Genomic DNA, 15,407 nt, shown 5'->3' with positions numbered 1-15,407 from the left:
TTAAAAGTTTTCTGGAGAGGATTATTCTACACTTCTTTTCCTGTATTATGTGACACAGTTACAATTTTGAAGTTTCTTTTTTCCTAGCTTTTCTATTATTTGATAGAGTACATAGGCTGCCCTTTAAAGGAATTGGTTCTCTACATTAATGACTCCGTTTTTTAAAAACTGTAAATGTGATAGGGAATGAAAAGTAACAAATCATTTCCCAGATAGAGTAAAAATTCTTTGTGCCAAAGCTTTCTGGCTTTTTTCACAGCACACATGGAGTGTGGTAAGTTACATGGCGCTCAGAAGGAGATGACTAGGTAAGCAAGCTGCTCAAGCCTGGAGGAGACCGTTGGCCAGCTGGAGAGTTTAGAGCAGTGCTTCTCAAATGTTACCGTACTTCAGAATCACCTGGAGGACTTGTTAAAACACAGATTGCTGAGCAGCACTGCCACAAGTTCTGATTACATAAATCCTGAGTTTGGCCCAAGAATTTGTATTTCAAACAATTGCCAAATGAGACCCATGCTGCTGGTCTGGGGAACCACACTTTGACAACAACTAGTTTAGTGTGTCGGTATCCTGGCGCAGAAGGTAGAAAAATACGACCCCCTTCCTGCCAAAGCAGGTCCATGTTCTCATCGCCAGCAGCTGTGAGTATGTTACCTTACGTGGCAAAAGGGACTTTGCAGATGTGATTAAATGAAGGACCTTGAATGAGAAGGTTATCATGGATTATTTGGGTGGGCCCAGTGTAATCACAAGGGTTCTTAAAAGTGGAAGAAGGTGGCAGAAGAAAACAAGAATCCCAGGGAGGTGTGACCTTGGAAAAAAGGTCAGACAGATGCAGTGCTGCTGGCTTTAAAGTTGGAGGAAGGGGGCCATGAACCAAGGAATGTTTGCAGCTTCTGGAAGCTGGAAAACAGAAAGAAATGGATTCTCCTCTAGAGCTTCCAGAAAGGAATGCAGCTCTGCCAACACCTTGGTTTTAGCTCAGTGAGACCCATGTTGGATTTCTGACCTACATACTATAAGATAATAAATTTATGTTGTTTTAAGCCACTAACTTTATGGTAATTTGTTACAGCGGCAATAGAATACTAATACATCTGTAACCGGTTCTCAGTTTACTAGCTTGCTTTGTGCTGCAAGTTCCCCATCTCTCCTCATGATTTCAGCTTATGAGACTGAGAAAATAAAAACCTGTAGCAGGATCTCCCTCATTTTTCTACCATCACACTGACAAAATTACCAATATCTGAACCAACCTTGTTTTCCTTATTATGTTGGAGAAAGTGTCCCAACTTCTGTCAAAAAGTCTGTCTACTTTTGTTTGATCCCTTACTCTCTTACCTTGATTGATTGATTGATTGATACACACACACAGCCCCCTCTACCATGTGATTTATTTCTACATATGTATATACCTGTGTAGCCACTACTCAGACTCAAATACCCACTCCCCAAACATAAGCTGCTTTTCTGACCTTTGTCGTCGTACATTAGTTTTGTTTGTTATTTGACCTTCATAAAAGTGAAGAATGTAAGTGGAATAATACAGGCTGTACTCTTTTGGGTTTGTCTTTTTTCAGTAACATTGTGTGGGTGAGAGTCATTCATGTTGCTGTATGTAGCAATATTTTGTTCCTTTTCATGGCTGTGTAATGTCTCACTGTATGAATATACCACAGTTTATCCATTCTGCTGATGGTTGACATTTGAGTTGTTTATAGTTTTGGGATATTATGAATAAAGCTGCTATGAATATTCTTGTACATGTCTTCTGGTAAACATAAGCATCTCTTTCTAGGACATTTCTATTTAGGAGTAGTATTGCTGAGTCATAGGAAATGTCTTAGCTTAGTACTGCCAAACAGCCTTCCAAAGTGGTTGTGTCAATTTATGCTTTCACCTGAGTGATTGAGAGTTCCAGTTGCTGCACATCTTTTTCAGGTCTTTGTAGTCTTTGTTTTTCTAATTTTAGCCTCTGTGGTGCTTTTATGTTGGTATTTCTTTGTGGTTTTAATTTGCAGTTCCCTGATGACAAATGGTGATGAGCTTTTCATATTCTTATTAGCCATTTGGATATCCTCTTTTGTGAAATCTCCAAGTTTTTTGCTTAATTTTTGTTAGGTTGTCTTTTTCTTAATGATCCGTTGGAATTCTCTATATACTCTGGATGTGCCTTTGCCAGATATATATCTATCTAGATATCACTATATCTGTCTAGATAGATACAGGTATCTTCTCCCAGTCTGCGGCTTACCGTTTTTAAAATTTTATTTATTTATTTATTTGAGGTCATATTGTTTATAACATTGTGAAATTTCAGTTGTACATTATTATTTGTCAGTCATTGTATAAATGTGCCCCTTCACCCCTTGTGCCCACCCCTCAAACCCTTTACGCTCTGGTAACCACCAAACTGTTTTCTCTGTCCGTGCATTAGTTTATCTTCCACATATGAGTGATCATGTGGTGTTTGTCTTTGTCTGGCTTATTTCCCTTAACATAATACCCTCCAGGTCCATCCATGTTGTTGCAAATAGGACGAGTTTGTCTTTTTTTTAATATCTGAGTAGTATTCCATTGTATATGTATACCACATCTTCTTTATCCAGTCATCAGTCAGTGGGCACTTGGGTTGCTTCCACTTCTTGGCTATAGTGAATAATGCTGCAGTGAACATAGGGGTGCATAAGTCTCTTTGAATTGTTGATTTCAAGTTCTTTGGATAAATACCTAGTAGTGGGATAGCTGGGTCAAATGGTATTTCTATTTTTAATTGTTTGAGAACTCTCCATACTGTTTTCCATAGAGGCTGCACCCATTTACATTCCCACCAACAGTGTATGAGGGTTCCCTTTTCTCCACATCCTCTCTAACATTTGTTATTTTTTGTCTTGGTGGTTATAGCCATTCTAACGGGTATAAGTTAGTATCTTTGTGTGGTTTTAATTTGCATTTTCCTCATGATTAGTAATGTTGAACATCTTTTCATGTGCCTATTGGTCATCTGTATATCTTCTTTGGGAAAATGTCTGTTTGTATCCTCTGCCCACTTTTTGATCAGGTTGTTTGTTTTTTTGTTGTTTGGTTGTGTGACTTCTTTATATATTTTGGAGATTAACCACTTGTCGGATATATGATTTGCAGATATTTTCTCCCAGTTGGTGGGTTGTCTTTTCATTTTGTTCCTGGTTTCCTTTGCCTTGCAGAAGCTCTTCAGTCTGATGAAGTCCCACTTGTTTATATTTTCTTTTGTTTCTCTTGTCTCAGTAGACATGGTATTTGAAAAGATCCTTCTATGACTGATGTCAAAGAGTGTACTGCCTATATTTTCTTCTAAGAGTTTTATGGTTTCAGGTCTTACCTTCAAGTCTTTAATCCGTTTTGAGTTAGTTTTTGTGTGTGGCAAAAGATAATGGTCTGCTTTCATTCTTTTGCATGTGGCTGTCCAGTTTTCCCAGCACCATTTATTGAAGAGACTTTCCTTTCTCCACTGTATGTTCTTAGCTCCTCTATTGAAGATTAACTGTCTGTAGATGTGTGGTTTTATTTCTGGGCTTTCAGTTCTGTTCCACTGATCTCTGTGTCTGTTTTTGTACCATGCTGTTTTGATTGCTGTAGCTTTGTAGTATATTTTGAAGTCAGGTGTTGTGATGCCTCCAGCTTTGTTCTTTTTTCTCAGGATTGCTTTAGTTATTCGAGGTCTTTTGTTGCCCCATATGAATTTTAGGATTCTTTGTTCTGTTTCTGTGAAGAATATCATTGGGATTCTGATGGGGATTGCATTGAATCTGTAGATTGCTTTACGTAGTATGGACATTTTCATTATATTTATTTTTCCAATCCATGTGCATGGTATATCTTTCCATTTCTTTATGTCATCATCGATTTCTTTCAATAATGTCTTATAGTTTTCATTGTATAGGTCTTTCACCTCCTTGGTTAAAGTTATTCCTAGATATATTATTCTTTTTGTTGCAATTGTAAATGCTATTGTATTCTTGAGTTCTCTGTTAGTTCATTATTAGAGTATAGAAATGCAGTGGATTTTTGTAAGTTGATTTTGTACCATGCTGTAGTTTTGATTATTTCTAATAGTTTTCTGTTAGAATGTATCTAATAGTTTCTAATAGATTATTATTATCTGTTTCTATTTTGCTGTAGTTGTTGATTATTTCTGATCGTTTTCTGATGGATTCTTTAGGGTTTTTTATATATAAAATCATGTTGTCTGCACACAGCGAGAGTTTCACTTCTTCATTGCCTATTTGGACTCCTTTTATTTCTTTTTCTTGCCTAATTGCTCTGGCCAAAACCTCCAGTACTATGTTGAATAAGAGTGGCAAGAGTGGGCACCCTTGTCTTGTTGCTGTTTTCAGAGGGCTGGCTTTCAGTTTTTCCCCGTGGAGTATGATGTTGGCTGTAGGTTTGTCATATATGGCCTTTATTATGTTGAGGTACTTTCCTTGTATACTCATTTTATTGAGAGTTTTTATCATAAATGGATGTTAGATCTTGTCAAAGCTTTTTCTGCATCTATTGAGATGACCATGTGGTTTTTATTCCTCATTTTGTTAATGTGGTGTATCACATTGATTTTGCAGATGTTGAACCATCCCTGTGTCCTTGGTATAAATCCCGCTTGATCATGGTATATGATCTTTTTAATGTATTGCTGTTTGCCAGTATTTTGTTGGGGATTTTTGCGTCTGTGTTCATCAGTGATATTGGCCTGTAATTTTCCTTCTTTGTGTTGTCCTTGTCTGGCTTTGGTATCAGGGTGATGTTGGCCTCGTAGAATGTGTTAGGAAGTGTTCTGTCTTCCTCAACTTTTTGGAATAGTTTGTGAAGGATAGGTATTAAATCTTCTTTGAATGTTTGGTAAAATTCTCCAGAGGAGCCATCTGGTCCTGGAGTTTTATTTTTGGGGAGGTTTTTGATTACTGTTTCAATCTCTTTACTTGTGATTGGTCTATTCAGGTTCTCTGTTTCTTCTTGATTCAATTTTGGGAGGTTGTATGAGTCTAAGAATTTATCCATTTCTTCTAGATTGTCCTATTTGTTGGCATATCGTTTTTCATAGTATTCTCTTATAATCCTTTGTCTTTCTGTGGTATCTTTTATAATTTCTCCACTTTCATTTCAAATTTTATTTGAGCCTTCTCTCTTTTGTTCTTAGTCAGTCTAGCTAAGGGTTTGTCAATTTTGTTTATCTTCTCAAAGAACCAGCTCTTTGTTTCATTGATCCTTTCTACTATATTTTTTGTTTCAATTTCATTTATTTCTGCTTTAATTTTTATTATTTCCCTCCTTCTCCTGGCTTTGGGCTTTGTTCTTCTTTTTCTAATTCTGTTAGCTGTAGTTTAAAATTGCTTATTTGAGATTTTTCTTGTTTGTTAGTCAGCCTGTATTGCTATTAATTTCCTTACTAGAACTGCTTTTGCTGAATTCCATAAGACTTGATGTGGAGTATTTTCATTTTCATTTGTCTCCAGATATTTTTTGACTTCTCCTTTAATTTCTTCAGTGATCATTGGTTGTTCAGTAGCATGTTGTTTAATCTCCACATATTTGTCACTTTCCCAGCTTTGTTCTTGTAGTTGATTTCTAGTTTCATAGCATTATGGTTGGAAAAGGTGCTTGATATGATTTCTATCTTATTAAATTTATTGAGGCTTACCTTATTTCCCAACGTATAGTCTATCCTTGAGAATATTCCATGTGCACTTGAGAAAATGTATATTCTGCTATTTTGGGGTGGAGTGTTGTGTATATATCTATTAAGTCCATCTGGTCTAGGTGTTTGTTTAAATCCAGCATTTCCTTGTGGACTTCCTGTCTCGATGATCTATCCATTGATGTAAGTGGGGTATTAAGGTCCCCTACTATTTATTGTGTTGTTGTTATTATCTCCTTTTAGGTTTTTTAATAGTTGCTAAATGTACTTTGCTGCTCCTCTGTTGGGTGCATATATATTTAAAAGTGTTATGTCTTGGTGGAATGTCCCTTTTATCATTGTATGCTGCCCCTCTTTGTCTCTCATTACCTGTTTTGTCTTGAAGTCTACTTTGTCTGATATAAGTACGGCAACACTTGCTTTCTTTTGTTTGCCATTAGCTTGAAGTATTGTCTTCCATCCATTCACTCTGAGCCTGTGTTTGTCTTTAGAACTGAGATGTGTTTCCTGGAGGCAGCAAATCGTTGGGTCCTGTTTTTTAATCCATCCAGCCACTCTGTGTCTTTTTATTGGAGAATTCAGTCCGTTTACATTTAGAGTGATTATTGATATATGAGGGCTTAATACTGCCTCTTTATTGTTTGTTTTCTGGTTCTTCTGAATTTCCCTTGATTCTCATCCCATGTATTTTGGACTTCCAATTCAGTTTGGTAGTTCTCTATGATGGTTTCCTTAGTTTTCTCTTTATTTATCATTTGTGTCTCTGTTCTGATTATTTGTTTCCTGGTTTCCATAAGGTTTGTATAAAAAATCTCATAGATGAGATAGTACATTTTCTGATAACCTCTTATTTCCTTAGACCAATTCCCTTTCCTTTTCTCCTTCTAAGTTATTATTGTCACAACTTATTCCCTCTTGTTTTGTGAGTTTGTGGTTAAAATGACAAGATTATTTTTGATGTTTTCCTTACCTTTATCTTTAATGTTATAATTATATGTTTGCTAACCTGTTCTGATAGAGAACTGCAATTTTCTAATTTTGTGTGCCTGTTTATATCCTTGCTCCAGGCTTTGTAACCCCTTTGTTTTTCTTTTTTTTTTTTTCAGTTATGAGGGCCTTCTTGAGCATTTCTTGTGGTGGGGCTCTTGTGGCGATGAACTTCCTTAGCTTTTGTTTATCTGGGAACGTTTTTATTTCTCCATCATATCTGAAGGATATTTCGCTGAATAGAGTATTGTTGGCTGAAAGTGTTTGTCTTTCAGAATTTGAATATCTCATTCCACTCTCTCCTAGCCTGTAAGGTGTCTGCTGAGAAATCTGCCAAAAACCTGATATGAGTTCCTTTGTAAGTTGTTCTCTCCTCCCTTGCTGCCCTTAATATTTTTTCTAGGTCATTGACTTTTGCCAGCTTTACTGCTATATGCCTTGCAGAAGGTCTTTTTTACATTGATACAGTTAGGAGTTCTGTTAGCTTCTTTCACTTGTATTTCCAGCTCCTTCCCCAGGTTTGGGACGTTCTCAACTATTATTTCTTTGAATAAGCTTTCTGCTTCATTCTCCTTCTCTTCTCCCTCTGGAATATTTATAATCCTTATGTTGCATTTCCTGATTGAGTTGGATATTTCTCAGAGCATTTCTTCATTTCTTTTTTTTTTTTTTTAAATGAAATTTGATCTTTAAAGATTTTATTTATTTATTTTTTTCCCACCAAAGCCCCAGTAGATAGTTGTATGTCATAGCTGCACATCCTTCCAGTTGCTGTATGTGGGACGCAGCCCCAGCATGGCCGGAGAAGCAGTGCGCGCCCGGGATCCGAACCCAGGCTGCCAGCAGCGGAGCGCGTGCACTTAACCGCTAAGCCACGGGGCTGGCCCTCTTCATTTCTTTTTATTCTTAGTTCTCTCTCCTCCTCCATCTCAGGCATTTCTATATTTCGGTCTTCCAGACTGCTGATTCTCTCTTCCATAACATCAGCTCTGTTATTCATGGTGTCCAGATTTTCCTTTATCTCATCCACTGTGTTTTTCATCTCCAACGTTTCTGATTGGTTTTTCGTTGTAGTTTTAATCTCTTTTTTGAAGTTCCTGATTTCGTTGAACTGTCTATCTGTATTTTCTTGTGACTTGTTGGGTTTTTTTATAATAGCAGTTTTGAATTCTCTGTCATTTAGATTACAAATTTCTGTGCATTCAGGATTGATTTCTGGATGCTTGTCATTTTCCTTCTGATCTGTATTTTTTCATACTGTTCAATGGCGTGGGTTTGTGCCTCCACGTGGTGATGGAATCTGGTCCCAGATTCCACCTGCTGCCACTGGGTGGGGGTCAAGATCTATGTATTCTGAGCCCGCCACGATCTCTGGCTCACTGGCTCACAGCTGCTGCTTTTCTTTTGTATGCATGGATGTTCCAGCTGACTGGCTGAGCTGGCGCCCTGGGCAGGGGGAGGGGCGCTTCCTTTCCAGTGCGTGATCCTGGGGGTGTTCTCGCTCTGCCCTTGCTGTCTGCTCTCCTGGGGTGCTGCCTTGATGAAGACACCGCCACAATAGCTTAGTCACCTCGGTATGGGGCTTTGCCACAGGCTATGAGGGAACTTGGAGAGTGAAGGTGTTCCCTCAGAGGGCTGCTCCTCCCCTCTCCTCTCAGAGCTGTTCGCAGTTCCGAGCCCTCGGTCGCTGCCATTGGGGGAGGTAGAGGAAGTCCCCTCTCCTCCTTCCACTTCCTCTGGGACATCCAGCACCTCCACCTTAAGACATATGGCTGTGTAGGTCTCTCAAAAGTTTTTTGTGTTGTTTGAATGTCTTCTGTTGACGTATGAGTGTCTTTTTTGTTGTATCTTGTGAGGAGAGTCTAAGGGAAGAGCTCACTCCACCGTGATGCTCACTTAACTCTGCCTTTTTATTTTTTAATGGTGTTTTTAATATATGGAAGTTTTTAATTTTAATATAATCAAATTAATTGATCTTTTAGATTTGGTGTTTTTATATTCTGTTTAAGAAACCTTAGCCTTACCCAAAAGTAATGAAAGTAATCTCCATTTTCTTCTAAAAGTTTTATTGCTTTACTGGTCATATTTATGTCTGTAATTCCTCTCAGATTAATTTTTGTATTTGGTGAGTTTATGGGTCATGTATGTTTTTTTTTCAACGTGCATACTGAGTTGACCCAGCACCAGTCATTGAAAAGACCATTTTTTTCCCACGGAATTGTACTAGTGCCTTTGTTTAAGTCACATAGCCATATATGAGTGGATGTTTCTGGATTCTGTTCCATTGGTCTGTTTCTCTGGATTTGCCCCAATACAATGCTTTGTTAACTGTGAGCTTATCATGAATGTTGATATCCGAAGTAAGTCCCTCCAGCTCTGTTCTTCTTAATGTTTACTCTAGCTATTCAATGTATTTTGCATTTCCATATACATTTTACAATAAGCTTGCCATTTTCTACTGAAAAAAAAATAGCCCACTTAAATTGGATTGAATCTGTACATCAGTTTGAGGGACAATTGATAGCTTAACACTGTAAATTCTTCCAATCCATAAACATGGTATATCTTTCCATTTTTTTTTGGTCGTCTTCATTTTCTCTCAGCATTGTAAAGGTCTTACATGTTTCCTTTGATTTTATCTTAAGTATATGATGCTTTTTTGGTGCTGTCATATATGGTATTTTAAGATTTCATTTTCGAATTGGTTTTTGTTTTTGTATAGAAATTCAGTTAGTTTTTGCGTACTGATCTTGTATCAAGAGACTCTGCTAATTTCATGTATTTATTCTTTTTCTATGTGGAGAAATCTCATTTGTTAATGATCATTTTTTTTTTTAATGATGACTTTTTTACTTCTTCCTTTCCAGTTTTTGTATCTTTTTTAGTGAATTGATTAGGACCTACAGTCATTGGTTAGGACCTAATTTCATTATTTTAGCATTAATATGATATAGTCTCTAAAATGTGGTGGTTGCTGTTTGTTGTTTGCTTGTTTTTGTAGACAGTCCTGATAGGTTAGGGAAGCTCGCTTCTGGTCGTAGGTTTATCAGAAGAGATGTTGAATGCTGTCAGATGCTTTTACTGCATTAGTGGAGGCGATCTCATAACGTTTCTTCTTTATTGTATTAATATTGTGAATTACACCGATTTAAAAATAGTATGGCAGGGCCGGCCCTGTGGCTTAGCGGTTAAGTGCGCGCGCTCCGCTGCTGGCGGCCCAGGGTTCGGATCCCGGGTGCGCACTGACGCACCGCTTCTCCGGCCACGCTGAGGCCCTGTCCCACATACAGCAACTAGAAGGCTGTGCAACTATGACATACAACTATCTACTGGGGCATTGGGGGAAAAAAAATAAATAAATAAAAATCAAAAAAAAAAATAGTATGGCAAATCTGCATTCTTGGAGTAAACTCAACTTGCTCATGATCTTTTTCATAAATCATTTAATTCAATTTTTCTAATTTTTTTTTAGGATTCTTTGTATCTATCGATGAGAGAATTTGTTTTGTGATTTTCCTTTCCTGTTAATGCCCTTGTCCAGTTTAGTATCAAGGTTATACTGGCCACAGAAAACCAGATGGGAAGTAGTCTTTCATTTTCTGTTCTATAAACTTAAAGAGTTTATGGTTGATATTATTTCTTCCTTAATGTTTGGAAGAATTTATCAGTGAAGCCATCTGGGCCTGGAATTTTCTTTGTGGGAATTTTTTTGTTCACAGATTAAATTTCTTGTATACTTACTTATAGGACTGTTTAGATTTTTGATTTCTTCTTTCAGTCTGGGTAAGTTGTATCAATTTAATTTAAAATGTCAGAGTTATTAGGCTGAAGATTTTCATAATGTCCTTTTATTATCTTTTAATGTTTGTAAGAATTCTGGTGTTGACTCCTCTTTTTAATCCTGATACTGATAATTTGGATTCTCTCTCTGTTTTTTTCTTGATCAGACTTGCTAAAGTTTATCAGTTTTACTAATTTTGTTAAACAACCAGCTTTTTCTTTTATTGATTTTGCTGTTGTTTGTTTGCTTTTTATATCATTGATGTGTGTTCTTATTATTTTCTTCTCTATATTTTTTATTTTAATTTGTGTCTTTTTTTTATCTTCTTGAGATAAAAGCTTAGGTAATGAATTTTCACCCTTCTTTTCTATTTTGTGCATTTAAAGCTATAAATTTTCTTCTTATCATGCTTTGGGTACCTCTGACAAGTTATGATGTGTCATATTTTCGTTATCCTTCAGTACAAAATGGGAATTTTTAAAGATACGTGTTCTTTAAAATTCATCATTTGCAAATGTTTAATTATCCTGTTGTTAGTGATTTCTAGTTTAACTCTTAATGTTAAATATTTCACAGAATATGCTCTGTGTGATTTTTCAGTTCTTTGAATTTTTAAAATCTTTTATTCTTATGAAATTTTTTTTTTTGTCTCTAGTTATTACTACAGCTTAACGCCTGTTTGATCTTGTATTAATATGAATAAATGATGAGTCTGTGTGAAATATCTTTTACTCTCTTCCTTTTTGTGGCCTAATATTTAAAGTTTGTGTATAGGAAATGTGTGTGGGCTTTTTTTTTTTTTTTTTTTTTTTAAATCTAGTCTGACAATCTTCATCTTTTAATTTACATATTTCTTTTAGATTTAATGGACTTAATATTTTTGAGTTAAGTCTACTATCTTTCTATTAGTCTTGTCTTTTGCCATCTAGTTTTATTTCTTTCTTGTCTTCTTTTGGAATTAACGTACTTTTTTCTCAAATCTTTTTTTCTTCTATTAGCTTGTTAGTTATATCTTTCAGTGTTCTTTTAGTGTTTCCCTGGTGTTTATAACATGAATCTTTGGTTTTTTATCAATTTACGTTTTTTTTTTTTAAACACTTTTATTTATTTATTTATTTTATTTTTTTCCCCCAAAGCCCCAGTAGATAGTTGTATGTCATAGCTGCACATCCTTCTAGTTGCTGTATGTGGGACGCAGCCTCAGCATGGCCAGAGAAGCGGTGCGTCGGTGGGCGCCCAGGATCCGAACCCAGGCTGCCAGCAGCGGAGCGCTTGCACTTAACCGCTAAGCCGCAGGGCCGGCCCTTTATCAATTAACTTAAATACCATTTTAACACTTCTAGATCTGTGCAAAAACATTAATTTAACTCCCTCCTACCTTTTGTGCTATTGTTGTCATAAACATGTACTTTAACATATGTTTTATAGCCCTTAAAATATTTTTGTCACTGTTTTAAACAGTTCCATTATCTTGATCCAAATATGTAGTCTGAGTTCTCTTTGTTCCTTCTTTCTTTTGCCTACCTCATTTTGTTTTTGGGTGAATTACTCCCTTTAGTATATATTTTATTACAAATGCGCTGGTAAAAATTGTCTCAAAACTTGTTTTCTGAAAATGTTTTCATTTTTACTTTAGCTTTTCAGGAATGTTTTCACTGTGTATAGAATTATGATTGGCAATTTCAGCACGTTAGAGATGACATTTTATTTTCGTCTGGTTTTCATTATTTTTTATAAAATGTTAGCCATTCTTTTCTGTTGAACAGACAAAATTATTCCTTTGAAAATAAGATCATCTTTATTTCTGACCAATTTTAAACTGTTCTTATTGTCTTTTTTTTAAGATTGTGTTTTTTAGAGCAGTTTCAGGTTCACACCAAAATTGAGGGGAACGTACAGAGATTTTCCATGTACTCCCTGCCCTCACACATGCGTAGCTACCCCCTGCTATCAACACCCCCTCCAGATGGTACATCTGTAACAACTGACGATGCTGCACTGACACATCGTAATCCCTCCGAAGTCCATGCTTTACATTAGGATTCACTCTTGGTGTTGTACATTCTATGGGTTTTGACAAATGTGTGATGACATGTATCCATTATTATAGTGTCATAGAATTTTCACTGCCCTAAACTCCTTTGTGCTCCTACCTATTCATCCCTCCCCCCAACCACTGATTTTTTTACTGTCTCCATAGTTTTGCCTTCTCATTTTCTTAATTTCAGCAGTTTGTACTGTGCCTGGATGTATTTTGTTTGTTTTGTTTTATCCTACTCAAGGTTTGCTAGGTTTCTTGAATTTGTGAGTTCATGCCTTTTATCAGTTTTGGAAAGTCCTCTACCAGTATTTCTTCAAAATACTGCTTCTGACCTATTCTCTTTTCCTCTCCTTTAGATCTCTGATTATACTCGTTTCCTCTATTATCCACCTGTTTTCCTCTCTGTGCTGCAGTATGATTACTTTCTCCGAAATTGCCTTCTGGTTCACTTGTCTTCTGTTAGGCTGAGTTTAATCTGCTACTAATTCCAGGTAATGAATTTTAAATTTCAGTTATTTTTATTCTGTGGTATGGTGTTGTGTAGAATTTCCATTTGACTTTTTTTATAGATTTCAGTCTCTGCTGAACTTCACCATCTTTTCCTCCATTTTTTTGGAATGCTGATCTGTTATTTTCAAGTCTTCATATGTTAAATATCAATATCTGAATTACCTGTTTATCTGTTTATGTTGTATATTGTTTTCTCTTTCAGTCAGTTTGTTCTATTTTTATAACATGTTTTGACTGATTGCAGTCACTTGTTCCTACTTTATAGCATGCTTATAATCTTTTATTTAATTAAATTAAAAATTATAATAACCCAATTTAAAAAATGGGTGGAGGATTGAATAGACATTTATCCAAAGAAGAGAGAGAAATGGCCAATAAGCATATGAAAAAGCTGTGCAACATCACTGGTCATTAGGGAAATGCAAGTCATAGTCAGCACGAGTCACATGCTCTCTAGGATGGCTATAATCAAAATGTGGACAACAACAAGGGTTATGGGCAAGGATGTGGGGAAGTTGGAACTCTTACACATTGCTAGTGAAAATATGAAATGGTGCAGCCACTTTAGAAAACAGTTTGGCAGCTTCTCCAAGTTAAACACAGCATTTCCATCTTACGCAACAATTCCACTCCTAGATATATACCCAAGAGAATTAAAAAGATATGTCCCACAAAACCTGTACACAAATGTTCATAGCAGCATTCTTCATAATAACCAAAAAGCAAGAACCCAGATGTCCATCAACTGATGAATGGATAAACAAAAATCATATATCTATATGTTGGGATATTATTCAGCCATAAAAAGGAGTGATAACATTGATACATGCTACAACATGTGTGAGCCTTGGAAACATTATAACTGGTAAAAGAAGCTAATCGAAAAACACCACACATTGTATGATTCCATTTATGTGAAGTGTCCAGAATAAGCAACTCCGTAGAGACATGGTTGCCAGGAGCTAGAAGGAAGGGAGGAGGGGATGAAGAGTGACTGCTAATGGGTAGAGGGTTTCTTTTTGAGGTGATGAAAATGTTCTGGAATTAGATAATGGTGATGGATATACTAAAACCCTCTGGATATACTAAAAACCTCGTGGATATACTAGAAACCACTGAATTGTACACTTGAAAAGAGTGAATTTTATGGTATGTGAATTATATCTCAATTTTTTAAAAAAGCCTTCCCACCCCAAGGTTATAAAAAGTATTGTAGGAGTTCTAAATAATGTTGCATTCTTCCTATGAAAGTTAAGGGTTTTTGTTTTGCCTTATTTTCCCGCAGCAGTTAGATAGGTTACTTGAATCCTGTCAAGTGTTGGTCGTATTCTTATTAAAGCTGATCTATTTCAGTTTTGCCCTCAGTTCCAAGGGTAACCTTCCTGTAGTCCTAACCAACATGGCTAACCTTGGAGGCTCTACTGGCATCCACAGGCCAGGGATGCTGCTAAAATCCTACAGTGCATAAGATAGCTGCCCACAGCAGAGAATTGTCTGGCCGCAGATGTCAGTGCTGCTGAGGATGAGAACCCTGCTCTACTGCTCACCTTCATAGCCAAGCTTTTCCGAAGAGTTGACTGCACAAGTTGTCTCCATTTCCACATTTCCCTTTCATACATTTTTTTCAAGTTTTCTTTCCCCAGATAATACTCAGGTGATTTTTAAAGGTCAAATGTTACTACAAAGCTTATACAGAAAACAGCAGTATTCTCCAGCACCATTGTACTTGGTCATATAGTTTTGGCCAGTTAGATGTAGAAGGAACAAAGGTGTTTTTTTCCTGCATAAAAAGACAAAATTAGTAGAGAGTAACTCTTGATACTTCTTCCTTCTTCCTGCCTGTAACTTGGTTGTACCACCTCATGTTAGAAAATAAACCCCTTGTTTAAGTTACTGTTGTTCTAGTTTTCTCTTGTTTGCAGTAGAATACCATCCACACTCGGATAGGATTATTTTTTCAAGTCTTCCCATATATGAAACTTCCTTTGAGTTCCAGAGCTGTAGTTTCATAATGTCCATTTGGATATCTCACAAATATATAAAATTTAACGTGACCAAACTGGACCCTTGATTTTCTATGCCCCATATGGTACAAGTAGAACCATGTGGATAGACCTCCATTTACCTGGTTACTCAATCCAGAAACTTGAGTGTCGTCTTGATTCTTTCCTTTCCTTTGCCATTTGTCTTGCCTGCTAAGTTTCTTAAATCCACCCATTTCTCTCCGTCTCCACTGCCACCGTAGGTGATCTCTTGCTTGCCTGACTGCCCTCCTAGCATTTCCATGCCTGCTCCCATTCCAGGTCTTTCTCTACATAACAATGAGAGTGATCTTAAATTGTAAATTAGATCATGTTACTCTCCTGCTAAAGATCCTTCAGTGGCTTCCCATTACTTAGAATAAAATCCAAAAT

General features: G+C 36.5%; 1 protein-coding gene across 6 annotated transcripts in view; it reads left to right on the top strand.

The window, feature by feature from the left end:
- IMMP1L (inner mitochondrial membrane peptidase subunit 1) overlaps nt 1-15,407 on the top strand; it is an 80,763-nt gene that overhangs the window by 33,238 nt on the left and 32,118 nt on the right. Inside the window, exon 1 of one of the 6 annotated variants that reach the window (XM_058546194.1) lies at nt 12,860-12,974. The exons of the other annotated variants lie outside the window; for them this stretch is intronic. The gene's annotated coding sequence lies outside the window, so the exon portion shown is untranslated. Of the gene's footprint in view, nt 1-12,859; nt 12,975-15,407 lie in introns of those variants that run through there. 6 annotated transcript variants of the gene reach the window in all.

The sequence above is a fragment of the Diceros bicornis genome, chromosome 7 (assembly GCF_020826845.1).
Source record: "Diceros bicornis minor isolate mBicDic1 chromosome 7, mDicBic1.mat.cur, whole genome shotgun sequence".
Classification (NCBI taxonomy): Eukaryota; Metazoa; Chordata; class Mammalia; order Perissodactyla; family Rhinocerotidae; genus Diceros; species Diceros bicornis.
This window is presented reverse-complemented; position numbering and strand designations above follow the sequence as displayed.